General features: G+C 47.1%; 1 protein-coding gene across 3 annotated transcripts in view; it reads right to left on the bottom strand.

Annotated features, from left to right (window-relative positions):
* CUX2 (cut like homeobox 2) overlaps positions 1-13,331 on the bottom strand; it is a 319,403-nt gene that overhangs the window by 273,989 nt on the left and 32,083 nt on the right. Inside the window, exon 1 of one of the 3 annotated variants that reach the window (XM_016924221.3) lies at positions 3,795-3,969. The exons of the other annotated variants lie outside the window; for them this stretch is intronic. The gene's annotated coding sequence lies outside the window, so the exon portion shown is untranslated. Of the gene's footprint in view, positions 1-3,794; positions 3,970-13,331 lie in introns of those variants that run through there. 3 annotated transcript variants of the gene reach the window in all.

The raw sequence follows: 13,331 nt of genomic DNA, 5'->3' as shown, positions 1-13,331 counted from the left end.
AGAAAACCCAAACTCCTTCGCTGACTTTTTATTTTTAGAGACAGGATCTTTCTCGGTCGCCCAGGCTGGAGTGTAGTGGCACGATCATAGCTCGCTGCAGCCTCAAATTCCCAGGCTCAAGTGATCCTCCCGCCTCAGCCTCCTGAGTAGCTGGGACCACAAGTGCATGCCACCACATCCAACTAATTTATTAAATTTTTGTGTAGAGATGGGGGGTCTCACTATGTTGGACAGGCTGGTCTTGAACTCCTGACTTCAAGTGAGCCTCCTGCCTCAGCCTCCCAAAGTTCTGGGATTATAGGCATAAGCTGCTGCACCTGGCCCCCAACACCTGAAATGAGATGCTCTTGTTCCTTTCTCTGGTAACTTCCTCTCTGCTTCCTCCCAATGCTCAGCATGCCTTAGTGATTGAACACTTTGTCCTTTCTTTCCTGCCTGGCTCCTCCCACCAGAATGGAAACTCTACAAGGGCAGAAGCCTTGTCTCTCTCAATGTCGGCTCATCCCCGATGCCTAGTCTGGTGCCGGGCACAGTGTGGGCTCAACTGGTTGTTGAATGAATAAACACAATGACCAGAAGCAACACCCCACTGCTCCACAATTAGCCACCTACAAATTCAATGTACTCATTTGCTGATTTCTATATCATTGTTTTGAAAATCTCCAAGGACAGGGACAGAAACCCCAGGTACCCCCAGAGCTGAGATGCCTTTGCCACCCCTGGGTACAACCTGGACTCCCTTTGTTTCCTCTCTTCTTTCTTGCTGTTACATTAAGCAAAAATTTCTTCATTGACAAATAAATGCTTTTCCCATCAATAACCACAGAAGACTAAATCAAACCTTTAGCTGCTGTTCTTATCTCTTAAACAGACCCATGGATTTCCCAACTAATCAGAAGATGAATCAAACGCTGCCATTTGAGGTGGGAGATAATCTGGTCAATTTCTTCCAGGAGGAGGGATCTGGGTGGGAATTTGCGTATGGCCCCCAAAAAACAAACACTCTTGTAAATAAAGCTGGCCTCCATCCTGTCTCCACAATGCAACGCTTATTGAGTGAGTCAGGTGTTTGGCTGATTAAAAATTGATCCATTTCAAAATCTAATCAACAGAATAGGATTCTTTCATACGTTATCAAGAGAGCTGCTGACATCGAAAACCAAACCTGTTATTAACCCATGAACTCCAGTGACCTGCTCCTCGCCGCTCCGAGGGACCGTAAATTATTCAGTGGTCCAAGACCGGGGCTGGTGAGCCTGATGGATTTAGGCCATCAGTCCAGGGGGGCAGAAGTCCAGGGGGTTCAGGTCGATGGCATGGCCGCGCCAGTCCCCAGAGGCTGGGGTTCAAGACACTCGGGGTCTGGGAGTCATGTCTGTGAATACATTACCCACGTCTGCCCAGGCCCTGCCACATGGCTGCGCCTTTCAAGGAAAGGCCTCTTTCAACAACCCAAGCAGGGCAGGCAGAGGCCAGCTTGGGCCTCGGGGGGGCTGCGGGGTTTGGGAGCACTATTTGGAATTCCCAAGTTAATAAATTATTTCCCTTGAACTACAGCAAAGGAAAAAATAAATAGTCAAGGGGGGCAGAGATGTATTCTGCAAACAGTTAGGAACAGGCAATACAATCAGTTCAAATATTTTACCTCCTCGTGCAAGGAATAGCTCTGTTGCAATGGGACTGTTTAAAAGAGGAGATGAAAAGAGCCATCCTTTGGCCGTTTATGTGTCCAGCAGGGCCCCGAGGGGCGACGGGTTTTCTCACCAACTTCTCGACTCTTTGACCTTGAATTAAAGCCTCGTTAAGAGTCATATCTTATAAAAACAAGAGCAGAGTAAATAAAGGATTTTTTTTTAAGGACACACATATACCCATGCCAAAGTTTCCATTCTGCTAAGCAAGCAGGAAATCCAATGCAGCAAAGGCTGCACTTGGCATTATTTTGGGGCCCGTAGTCAACGGCTGACCTGATTAGAAAGGAGGACTTGGGAGGGGAAAATATAAGAGTCTCGAGCAGGGCTGGAAACAGACTGGAACCTGGGAGGAGGCTAGCCCGTCTGCTGAGTGATGGAGAGAAGGGTGAGTTGTATCTATGCTCTGAGCTACTGAGAGACCCCAGAAGAGCACAGAAGCTCCCACTGGCTCCTTGGAGCAGCTGCTGGTAGGACCAGCAAGGAGGCTCTGTGAGCTGTGTAGCCAACAGAATTCAAATCCCGGCTCTGCCACTTCCTGGCTGTGTGAGCTTTGGCAAGTGAGTCTCCCAGCCTCAGTTTCCTCATCCATCAAATGGGAACAAGAATGCAGCTATGGATTTGAAGTTCTCTAGGTCATCTCTACATGGTAGGAGGCACATGGGAATTATTCAACTGCTCAAAAATGGCATCTGTTGTTTCCATTGTTAATATTGCTATTATATGCCAGGTGTTTTGTTTTGCTCCTTAGATCAGTTCTGGATAAAGTCAGTGGTGGTGGATTAGCATCCTCCTCAACTGCACATCCCAGCCTGAGGACCTGATCTTTATAAAAATGATGATGCTGACTTGCCTCTCCAGTGCACAAGGCTTTAGTGGGAACTTCAGAAAGTATCCACATGATGTGTGGTTAAGCTTGAAAGCCAAAGTCCTGAGTTCAAATTCTAGCTTTGCCACTGACTAGCTGTGTGACTTCAAGAATGTGAATTCACCTCTCTGAGCCTTAGTTTTCTCAACTTTATAATGGGAAGACAATAGTACCAACCTCATAGGGTTCACTTAGCACAGTTCCCGGCCACCTGCTAAGCCCTTACTGAAGGCTGGTTATTATCATCATAATTATTATTCCGACTCAGTTTCCCACTTGGTCTGATGGAGACTATTTTGCTCATTTCCTAGGCAGAGTGGAACCTGGCAGGGGCCTCTTGCTGAGTGACCCTGGGCAAATCACTCAGACACTCTGGGCCTTGGATTCCTCCCCAGTAAGGACAAATAATGAGACTTATAAGCTCCATCTGGCTTGGTCATGACCTGATTCCCTCAGCCTAGAATAATGCCAGGCCTACAATAAGCGCCCAAATAAGTAAAAAGACAGCATGACACACAAATATATTTGTCAACTGAGCTCTCCCCAAAAAACATCAGCAGCAAATGGACATGGAAGGTGAGCAGCTCCCTCTCCGCATCCAAACGCTGCCCCCAAACCCTGATCATCCCCTCTACCCATTGCCGGGGAAGGCACCCAGCTTATCCCATCGCAAACAGCCTAGACGCTTTGACTCCACCCCAGAGAACATCCAGGAGACCAGAGAGAGGCCAACTCCCTGTCCAACAAACTCTTACGGACCACCAGGAATCCTCCCTTAAATAATAAATTTATAAGTCTGAAGCCCCTCTGACCTCTCCTCAAAGCAACATCATCCTCCAAAGGCCCCTCGACCTGATCCTATTGATCCTGTCTGAGCTGTAATTTTGCGGTGGCTCTGCGCAGACAGGGTCGGCCCGCCTAGTTGGCTGCGGTCTGATGGCTCCAGGGGTGCCCGGCAGCAGCTGGGATGGAACAGAAATCAGATCTGCCCTCCAGAGCCAGGGAGAGCGGCTGCTCCTGTGAGCAGGGCTCAGGGTGCGGCTGGGGGGGTGGGGGGTGGGGGTGGTGGCTGTCTCCTCCATCCTCTGCAGCCCTCAGGTGTGACTCCGCCAGGCCTGGTCCAGAGAAGGCCTGTGGGGGACTGGATGAATGAACCCAGAATCCCTAAGGCTCTGAACAGGCAGGGGCAGAGCAAGGGAGACAGTTCTGGGGGACCAGGTCTGGGCAAACCTTACCTGGCTAGATGGTGGGGTCTCGAGAGGCTCAGGCCTGGGCCCGAGGGGCACGGTGTCCCCAACAGTGGTGGCCAGACCTGGCCGGTACCACGAGCTAAGACAGGTTCCTAGGTCCAGCCAGGTCCTCCCAGCTGCTGGGCCCTGCCGCCGTCTGCTGTTTACCCGCTGCCTGTTTTCCTCATGACAGGCCTTCCAAGAACTGCAGCCAGAAATCAATGCAGTTGGTTCTGGTGCCCACAACCCCCCACTTCCCTCCTGCTGCCAAAGTTCAGCTGCTGCTTCCTGTGAAGTCAGGGCAGGCTCTGGGCTGAGCTGAGGGGCAGCTCAAGGTAGGGGCACCCCCTCAGCCCCCTGTCCAAGCTGAAGGCCACAGGCAGAGAGGTCCCAGGCAAGGTTGGGCAAAGACAAGCCTCTATCTTCACTCACAGCAGAGAGCTGACCCAGCTGATCAGGCAGGAAACAGCTAGAATGTTTCCCTGCCCCATCTTCCACTTTAGCGAAATAGGCGGGTGGCCCTCACAATTTACTCTACTCAGGTGTTTACCCTACTTCTTTGGCTCTGAATCACCTGGGGACTTAGTTACAGATTCAGTCTCAACCAAATTTGCAATCTGTTTCGAGAGACCTGGGGTGGGGCCAGATGCTGGGCTTTAACAAGCCCCCAGGTGATTCAAATGAGAAGCCTCGACTGGGAAACATGGTTTGTATGCAAAGATTCAGCTTCCAGGATGTTATTCACTGCAGTGTTCAGAAGACAGAAGAAATGGAATTAAGCCGATTGCTGGATAAAATACAGGACACCCAGACACATTTCATTTCAGATCAACAATGTATGTTTTTTTTTTTAGTATAAGTATATCCCAAACATTGCATGGGATATACTTATACTGAAAATCATTCACTGTTTATCTAAAATTCAATTGTTTTTCTCTGAGATGACGTATCCCTCTGTCCCCCAGGCTGGAGTGCAGTGGTGTGATCATCGCTCACTGCAGCCTTGAACTCCTCAAGACATTCTCCTGCCTCAGCCTCCGGAGTAGCTAGAACTACAGGCGCTTGCCACCATACCCAGCTAATTTTTAAATTTTCTCATAGAGACAGGGTCTCCCTGTGTTGCCCAGGCTGGTTTCAAATTCCTGGCTCCAAGTGATCCTCCTGCTTTGGCGTCCCAAAGCATTGGGATTATAGGCATAAGCCACCATGACCAGCCCCTGGAGACATTTTTCATTGTTACAATTTGGGAGATGCTATGGCACTGAGTAGATAGAGGCCAGAGATGCTGCTAAGCATCCTACAACGCACAGAGCAGCCCCCACAACAAAGAATTCTCTGGCCCCAAACGTCAATGGTGTCAAGACTGAGAAACCCTTATTTATACCCAAGAAAACTGTGTGCCCCTGTGCACTAAAAGACAGTAATGAACAAATGTTTCTAACAGCACTGTTTGTAGGAGCCCCCAACTGAAGCCACTCAAATGTACCTTAATAGGGGAATGGATGAAAAATTGTGGTGTAGTCACAAAAGAGAATGCTACACAGCAATGACAACAAACTGTAATGCCGCACAACACAGGTGAATCTTGAGAACATAATGTTGGTAAAAGAAACCAGACACAGAAGAGCACAGGCTGGTTGATTCCAAACAAGTAAGACCAATCTGTGCTGTAAGAAGTGGGCACAGGGTTCACCCTGGGGGGTGGGTGGTTGGCAGTGACTGGAAGGGATATGAAGGAGCCTCTAAGTGGGCCAGGGATTTTCTAGTTCTTAATTTGAGTGGAAATTCCACGAGTATGTTCAGTTTGTGACAGTTGAGCTGAACCTATAGGATCTGTGCCTTTTTCTGTCTGTGACATGTCAACAAAAGATCTAAAGAAACCGTGACAAAAATTTATCTCTTAAGTGGACCATTTTTATTTTCTTCTTTTTGCTTATCTGTTCTTTCTATAATGGCCACATTGAATATATTTTACTTTTCAAAAGAATGAGTAGGATAACAGCAAATGTGTTTCTTCATTCATCAAAAATTTGCTCACTTCTGCAATGTGTGTGCCCCCCAGCAGAGGACACTGAAGTTGGGGTTGGGGGAGGGGTCCCTGCCCTCAAAGGGCTCCCTGCCTTGATGGGGCTGGGAAGAGGACATAAATAGAACCAGAGACTGTAAACAAGCAGGCCCAAGGGCCACAGTCAGCCAGTAATCAGGTATTTTATCCATCCAGCCCAGTATTTTAATCAATTTTATTTCCCTGGGGCAGGGCCAGGTCTCCCCAGTTGCCTAGCACCCCATACCCCCAACAAACTTCCTCCTACTTTACTCAGAGCCAGATCCACCATTCATGTTACTTGCCTGTCCCTAAGCTCATGGGAGTTTGCCATTCCTTGAGGTAGATATTGCAATCAGCACTGTATTGTGATGGAGAGATGGACAAAGGGTTACAAACACAGAGGGAACTGCATGGGGGCAGGGAGGCCCACAGGGTGTGGGAACCTGCTCTTGACAGGAACACAAACACATGTAGACTAAATACTATATATAAATAAAGCAAGGCTAAATGTAACAAACTATGTGCAAGATCTGTATGAGTAAAACTACAAAACTCTGACGAATAAAATCACAGAAGAACTAAATAGATGGGGAGATAGTCCATGTTCATGGATAGGAAGACTCAATATTGTCAAGTTGTCAGTTCTTCCCAACTTGATCTATAGACTCAGTGCAATCCCAGTTAAAATCCCAGCCAGCTATTTTTGTGGGTAGTGACAAACTGATTCTACAGTTTATATGGAGAGGCAAAAGACCCAGAATAGCCAACATAATATGAAAGAGAAGGACAAAGTCAAGGACTGACACTACTGAACTTCAAGACTTACTATAAAGCTACAGTAATGAAGACAGTGTGGTATTGGAGAAAGAATAGACAAATAGATCGATAGAACAGGATAGAGAGCCCAGAAATAGACCCACATAAATATAGTCAACTGATCTTTGACAAGGGAGCAAAGGCAATAAAATGGAGAAGAGATATTTGTCTTTTCAACAAATGGTGCTGGAACAACTGGACAGCCACATGCCAAAAATAAAAAATAAAAATCAATAGAGACACAGACCTTATACTCTTCACAAAAATTAACTCAAAATGGATCATGGACCTAAATGTAAAATGCAAAACTATAAAACTCCCAGAAGATAACATAGGAAAATATCTAGATGACCTTGGGTTTGGTGTTGACTTTTTAGATACAACACCAAAAGCAAATAAATTCTTGATAAGCCAGACTTCATTAAAATTAAAAACTTCTGCTCCTGGAAAGGGAGTATTAACAGAATGAGAAAACAAGCCACAGACTGGGAGAAAATATTTGCCAAAGACACATCTGATACAGGACTTTTATACAAAGAACTCCTAAAACTTGACAATAAGAAAATAGCCTGTTTAAAAAATTGACCAAGGAACTTAACAGATCCTCACCAAAGAAGATATACAGTATATGCAAATAAACATATGAAAAGATGCTCCAAGTCGTATATCATCAGGAAAATGCAAATTAAAACAATAGTGAGATACCTCTACACACCTATCAGAATGGCCAAAATCCAGAACATTGATAACACTAAATGCTGGCAAAGATGTGGAGCAACAGGAACACACATTCATTGCTGGTGGGAAGGCAAAATGGTGTAGCCACTTTGAAAGACAATTTGGCAGTTTCTTAAAAAACTAAGCATACTCTTACCATATGATCCAGCAATCTTGTTCCTTCATATTTACCCAAAGGAGGTGAAAACTTATGTCCACAAAAAAAAAAAACCTAGAGAAAGATGTTTACAGCAGCCTTACTCATAACTGCCAAAATTTGGAACCAACTAAAATGTCCTTCAGTAGGTGAATGGATAAATAAACGGTGGTACCTGCAGACAATGGAATATTATTCGGCACTAAAAAAAGATGAGCTAAAAAGCCAGGAAAACACATGGAAGAATCTTAAATGCAGGTTGTTAAGTGAAAAAAGCCAATCTGAAAAGGCTACATACTGTATGATTCCAACTATATGGAATTCTGGAAAAGGCAAAACTATGGAGACAATAAGAGGGTCACTGGTGTCCAGAGGTTGGAGGGAGCAGGGAGGGATGAAGTAGTAGAGCACGGATGATTTTTAGGGCAGCAAAAATCCTATGTATGATACTATGATGGCAGATATATGTCATTATACACTTGTCCAAGCCCATAGAACATACCACACCAAGAATGAATCCTAATGTAAACTACAGACTCTGGGTAATGATGTGTCAATGTACATTGATTTGTAACAAATGTACGATTCTGGTGGGAGATGCTGATAATGGGGGAGTCTATGCACATATTGGGGCAGAGAGGATACGGCAACTCTCGATTTTGTTGTGAACCTAAAACTGCTGTAAAGAAAATCTTGAAAAAGAAGGAAGGAAGAAAGGAAGGAAAGAAGGAAGGAAGGAAGGAAGAAGGGAGGGAGGGAGGGAGAGAGGGAAGGGAGGAAGGGAAGGAAGGAAGGGAGAGAGGGAGGACAAACCCATAGATAGTGTTAACAACGGTTTTATTTCTTGTGTGGCCCTAGAAGGTTGTCCAGAGACCCCCACTTGCTGAAGCTGGGCAGGATGTCTTCAGGCACACCCATTCCCTTCTCCCACTCCCTGGATATCTGAGACTCTGGCTCCCTATGCCTCCATGGCTGCTGTGGGCAGTTCAGAGACTTACAAACTCCTTGTAAGACCAGGCAGAGCATGGAGGTGTGTGCCTAGGCCTCAAGTCAGGGAAGGCAGCCAAGCTCTGCGGCCAGGAGCTCCCAGGCCGGCATCCCCCATGCAGCGACCCTCCCATCCTCATCACAGGAGCTGGGCCCTGGGGCTGTCTAAAGCCATGCTCTAGGGTCCTGTAGAGACTGAAGCCCACACAGGTATCATCTAGAAGCACACCTAGGCATGGTGACTTTTTTATTAGGAGCTGAACTCCCGCCTCCCCAACTGAAGTCCTAACCCCCAGGACTTCAGAATGTGTGTTTGGAGACTGTACTTGGAGCAGGGCCTTTAAAGATGTATTTAAGGTAAAAATGAGATCATGACAGTGGGCCCTAATTCAATCTGATGGGTGTCCTTCTAATAAGAGATTAAGACACAGACATGCCCAGGGTATGACCATGTGAAGACACAGGGAGAAGACAGGCATCTATAAGCCAATAAGAGAGGCCTCAGAAAGAACCTGCTGAAACCTTGATCTCAAACTTCTAACCTCCAGAGCTATGAGAAAATAACACACACACACACGTGCGCACGCACACACACACATACACACACACACAGAGCAAGGCTTTGTTTCTGGCCAGCCTTAGGATGGAGGGGTTGCTGACTGAGGTTTACAGAGAGGTGATGCTTTAAGCTGGGCCCTGATGGATGAACAGGAGTCCACTGGACAGACGAAGTATGGAAAGTTACTGTGGGCAAGGGGAAGAGCATGGAAGAGGGAGAAAATACTGCCCTCCAGAGCTGCGCTAACTTCAATATGGCAGCACATGGGCTGAGAGGAAGGGTCAGCCAGGGTGAACCTGGAGAAGTGAGCACGTACTATGTATTGGGCTCCGTGCCAAGGAAGTAATTTTCCCATACTGTCTTCACTAAACCTAACAACCCCATTCTTCAGATAGGAAAACTGAGGCTCAGAGATTTGAACCCAGACCCAGTCTGACTCCAGGGCCACATTCCTTTTTTTCTTTCTTTTAGACCGAGTCTTGCTCTGTCACCAGGCTGGAATGCAGAGGTGCGATCTACGGACACTGCAACCTTAGCTTCCTGGGTTCAAGCAATTCTCCTGCCTCAGCCTCCCGAGTAGCTGAGATTACAGGTACAGGCCACCCAGTCCGGCTATTTTTTGTATTATTAGTAGAGATGGGGTTTCACCATGTTGGCCAGGCTGGTCTTGAACTCCTGACCTCAAATGATCCACCCGCCTCGGCCTCCCAAAGTGCTGGGATGACAGGCATGAGCCACCAAACCCTGCCCGGGGCCACATTCTTTTTATTTATTTATTTATTTATTTATTTATTTTTTTATTATACTTTAAGTTTTAGGGTACATGTGCACATTGTGCAGGTTAGTTACATATGTATACATGTGCCATGCTGGTGCGCTGCACCCACTAACTCGTCATCTAGCATTAGGTATATCTCCCAATGCTATCCCTCCCCCCTCCCCCCTCCCCACCACAGTCCCCAGAGTGTGATATTCCCCGTCCTGTGTCCATGTGATCTCATTGTTCAATTCCCACCTATGAGTGAGAATATGCGGTGTTTGGTTTTTTGTTCTTGCGATAGTTTACTGAGAATGATGGTTTCCAGTTTCATCCATGTCCCTACAAAGGACATGAATTCATCATTTTTTATGGCTGCATAGTATTCCATGGTGTATATGTGCCACATTTTCTTAATCCAGTCTATCATTGTTGGACATTTGGGTTGGTTCCAAGTATTTGCTATTGTGAATGAAAAAATGCTCATCATCACTGGCCATCAGAGAAATGCAAATCAAAACCACAATGAGATATCATCTCACACCAGTTAGAATGGCAATCATTAAAAAGTCAGGAAACAACAGGTGCTGGAGAGGATGTGGAGAAATAGGAACACTTTTACACTGTTGGTGGGACTGTAAACTAGTTCAACCATTGTGGAAGTCAGTGTGGCGATTCCTCAGGGATCTAGAACTAGAAATACCATTTGACCCAGCCATCCCATTACTGGGTATATACCCAAATGACTATAAATCATGCTGCTATAAAGACACATGCACACGTATGTTTATTGCGGCACATTCTTAACCATGAGATTTTCCCCTCCTGTCCAACAGGAGAGCCATGGGGGCATTACCGGCACCCCGTCTCCTCTCCTCTCAGGGTGCAAACAGCCCCTGACATGGGCACACGAATCAGGGAAGAAGGGAGCGGAGTTGAACCACGCAAGGCAGAGCAGGTGAGCTACAAAGGCACTGCTGCAGGGCCCTGCCGGGAACACAGGAGAAAACACCAGCTGCTCAAACCAGCATCGCTTTTCATCTCCTCAGAAAATGGATGCGCTCCTGGGTCCCCGGAGAGCCCAAAGTTTGGGCTGAAGGCTTTCTGGAAAAAAATTAAAAAGCTCACTGTTGCAGGCGTCTCCACAGTCACCCCGGGTGACGCCTGACACTTCACCGCAGCACTCGCTGACAAGCGTCTTCAAAGGACAGAAATCGGCCGGCTGGCTGGCTTTTCATACAGATGTCATTCATCCACAGGAAGCACTTTTCCCTGTGCATTGTGAGAGTTATTTTGGTTCGAGGAAGCCAACCCCAGAGCAAATCCAAGAAAGAAAGAAAAGGAAGAGGGAAAGTGGGGAGGGCAACTCCGGCAAAATTAGAAAAAGTGGCATTTGGGTAAACTGCACACAAAACAATCTTTTCCAAGATGATCTTTTTTTGAGATCAAAGATAAAGCGGGGAGAACTATGCAGAACGAAGCAGGTGTGGTGGGCTTGGGGACACGGGAGGGACTTCGCCAGGCTCTGCAGGCCACTTTTTAAAAGTGGGCAAAAGCCATTCCCTGCTGGGCTAGGGTATGATCGGTGGGGAGGGCAGGTAACTCTTGCTAGAGGGGTCGTGATGGGCTGTCCTGAAAAGAATCTGAGGCGGGGGGTGGAACTATTCCACATCTGCTGAAGCTCTGCGCGGGACCTTATTTCTCAGGGTGGTTCAGTGACACGAACATGGCCATGTCACTGCCCAAATGTTCCTTCTTCTGGGATACTCAAATCCCAAGGGTGGTGGAGTTCTGCCCAGGCCTGTGTCCTGGCACACCCTATGGCCTCCCTCTGTCCCCTTGTTCTCCACATGATGTTCTTCAAACAACAGGGTACATCCTGCACCAGACCCGCCTATCAACACCAGGCCAGGTTGGCAGACATGACTTGTGTCTGATTCACCTTTGGAGAATTTTGGTCACACAGAATGGAGTGGCCAAGAGTTCCTGGAACCTTCCATGGGGAGACATGTTTTGGGGGTGTTTCTGATTGTAGGTGGCAGAAACTCGGTCTGAACAAGCTTAAACAACCAAATACACAAATAAAAACATGGGTTGGGCTCCTGTAATCAAACGATAAAGAGAGAGAATGCCCTCAGGATGATTCAAATCAGGACTCTGTCTCTTAGCCTCTCCCTGCAGGCTGGTTTCACTCTGTCCCCATGAAATTGTCTGAAACCCTGCCTCCAGGCGGCTCTAGACTTCCTTCCTTCAGGCTTCCTTCCTTTCTTCCTTCCCACATCTCAGCTATAGGGAAAACAGAGACCTGCTCCAGCTGAAAAGTACCAGAGAATTCTGATTGGCCCAGCTTAAGTCATGTGACTCTCTGGTGGTCCAATCACTGTAGCCAGAGGGATGGCATACTATGACTGGCAGCTTCCCTGTCTTCCTGGGTTGAGTCACATGACTGTGTAGAGGTGGAAAGCATGAAGAAAGGTCACTACAGGAATAGTGGTGGGGTGCAGAGCTGCTGCCCCAAGTTGTATCTGTGACAGGATGGCCTCTGGAGCACCCAAGGGCCAGTCCACCTCCCCAGCCTGACTTCTCCAAGTCGGTTATCATGAGAAGCAGACTCATAACGGCCATTCCAGTCACAAACATTCATTGGAGGTGCTCCCTGGAGGACTCACCATGTACCAGGTGCTTGGCCAAGTGCCTTCCATGAATGATCTCACTGGATCCTTAACAGCAACCCTCTGTCATCCCACCTTGCAGTTGGAGAAGCTGATGCTCAGAGAGGCGCAGAGGCTCACTCAAGATCACACAGCTTGTAAAAGGCAGAGCTGGGAGTTGAACTTGATTCCAATGGATTTTAAAGCCAGAGCTCTTCACCCTGACACCATTCTGACCCTCCTCCTTAGAGCAGTCAAGTTCCCCTAGAGCAGAGCAAGGGGATTTACATGCTGGAATACACTGACCATGGGGTGGTGTCCTCTAGCAGAGATACTTGTCACTTGTATAAAGTGAACTCCCCTCACCCCTCACCCAATGGGTGCTTAACAAACGTTGGCTGAACTGGACTCCAGCTCCAGGCAGAGGTAAGGTAGAGAGACTCCCAGGATTTGTTCAGCCTTTGGTCCCTGTGAGTGACAAAGTGGGCTCAGACCCCAGGGTAAGTGAAAAGTGTCAGGTCACCAGTGAAGCAGGAGGCTACCAGACCTTCTAAAAAGAATTCTAAAGGAGAAACTAATTTTCATTACATTGAGAGGACTTCAGTGTCCAGTAACATGGAAGACAATATAACCTGAAATGCTCCCACTATAAAACACCCAGAAATACTGGATAAGGTATACCAGCATCCCTTTAAATATATAGGTCAGTTCTGGAAAAAGTAAGAAATTCCCAAGGGCCAAAACTGAAGAGGGAACTCACTCAGACTGCTAAGTATGTGAACTAATAATTAAGTGCCCTCTGCAATAAAGGAGTGGGGCATGGGATAGGTGCCCATCTTAGTACTGAAGAGG

The sequence above is a fragment of the Pan troglodytes genome, chromosome 10, assembly GCF_028858775.2.
Source record: "Pan troglodytes isolate AG18354 chromosome 10, NHGRI_mPanTro3-v2.0_pri, whole genome shotgun sequence".
Classification (NCBI taxonomy): Eukaryota; Metazoa; Chordata; class Mammalia; order Primates; family Hominidae; genus Pan; species Pan troglodytes.
This window is presented reverse-complemented; position numbering and strand designations above follow the sequence as displayed.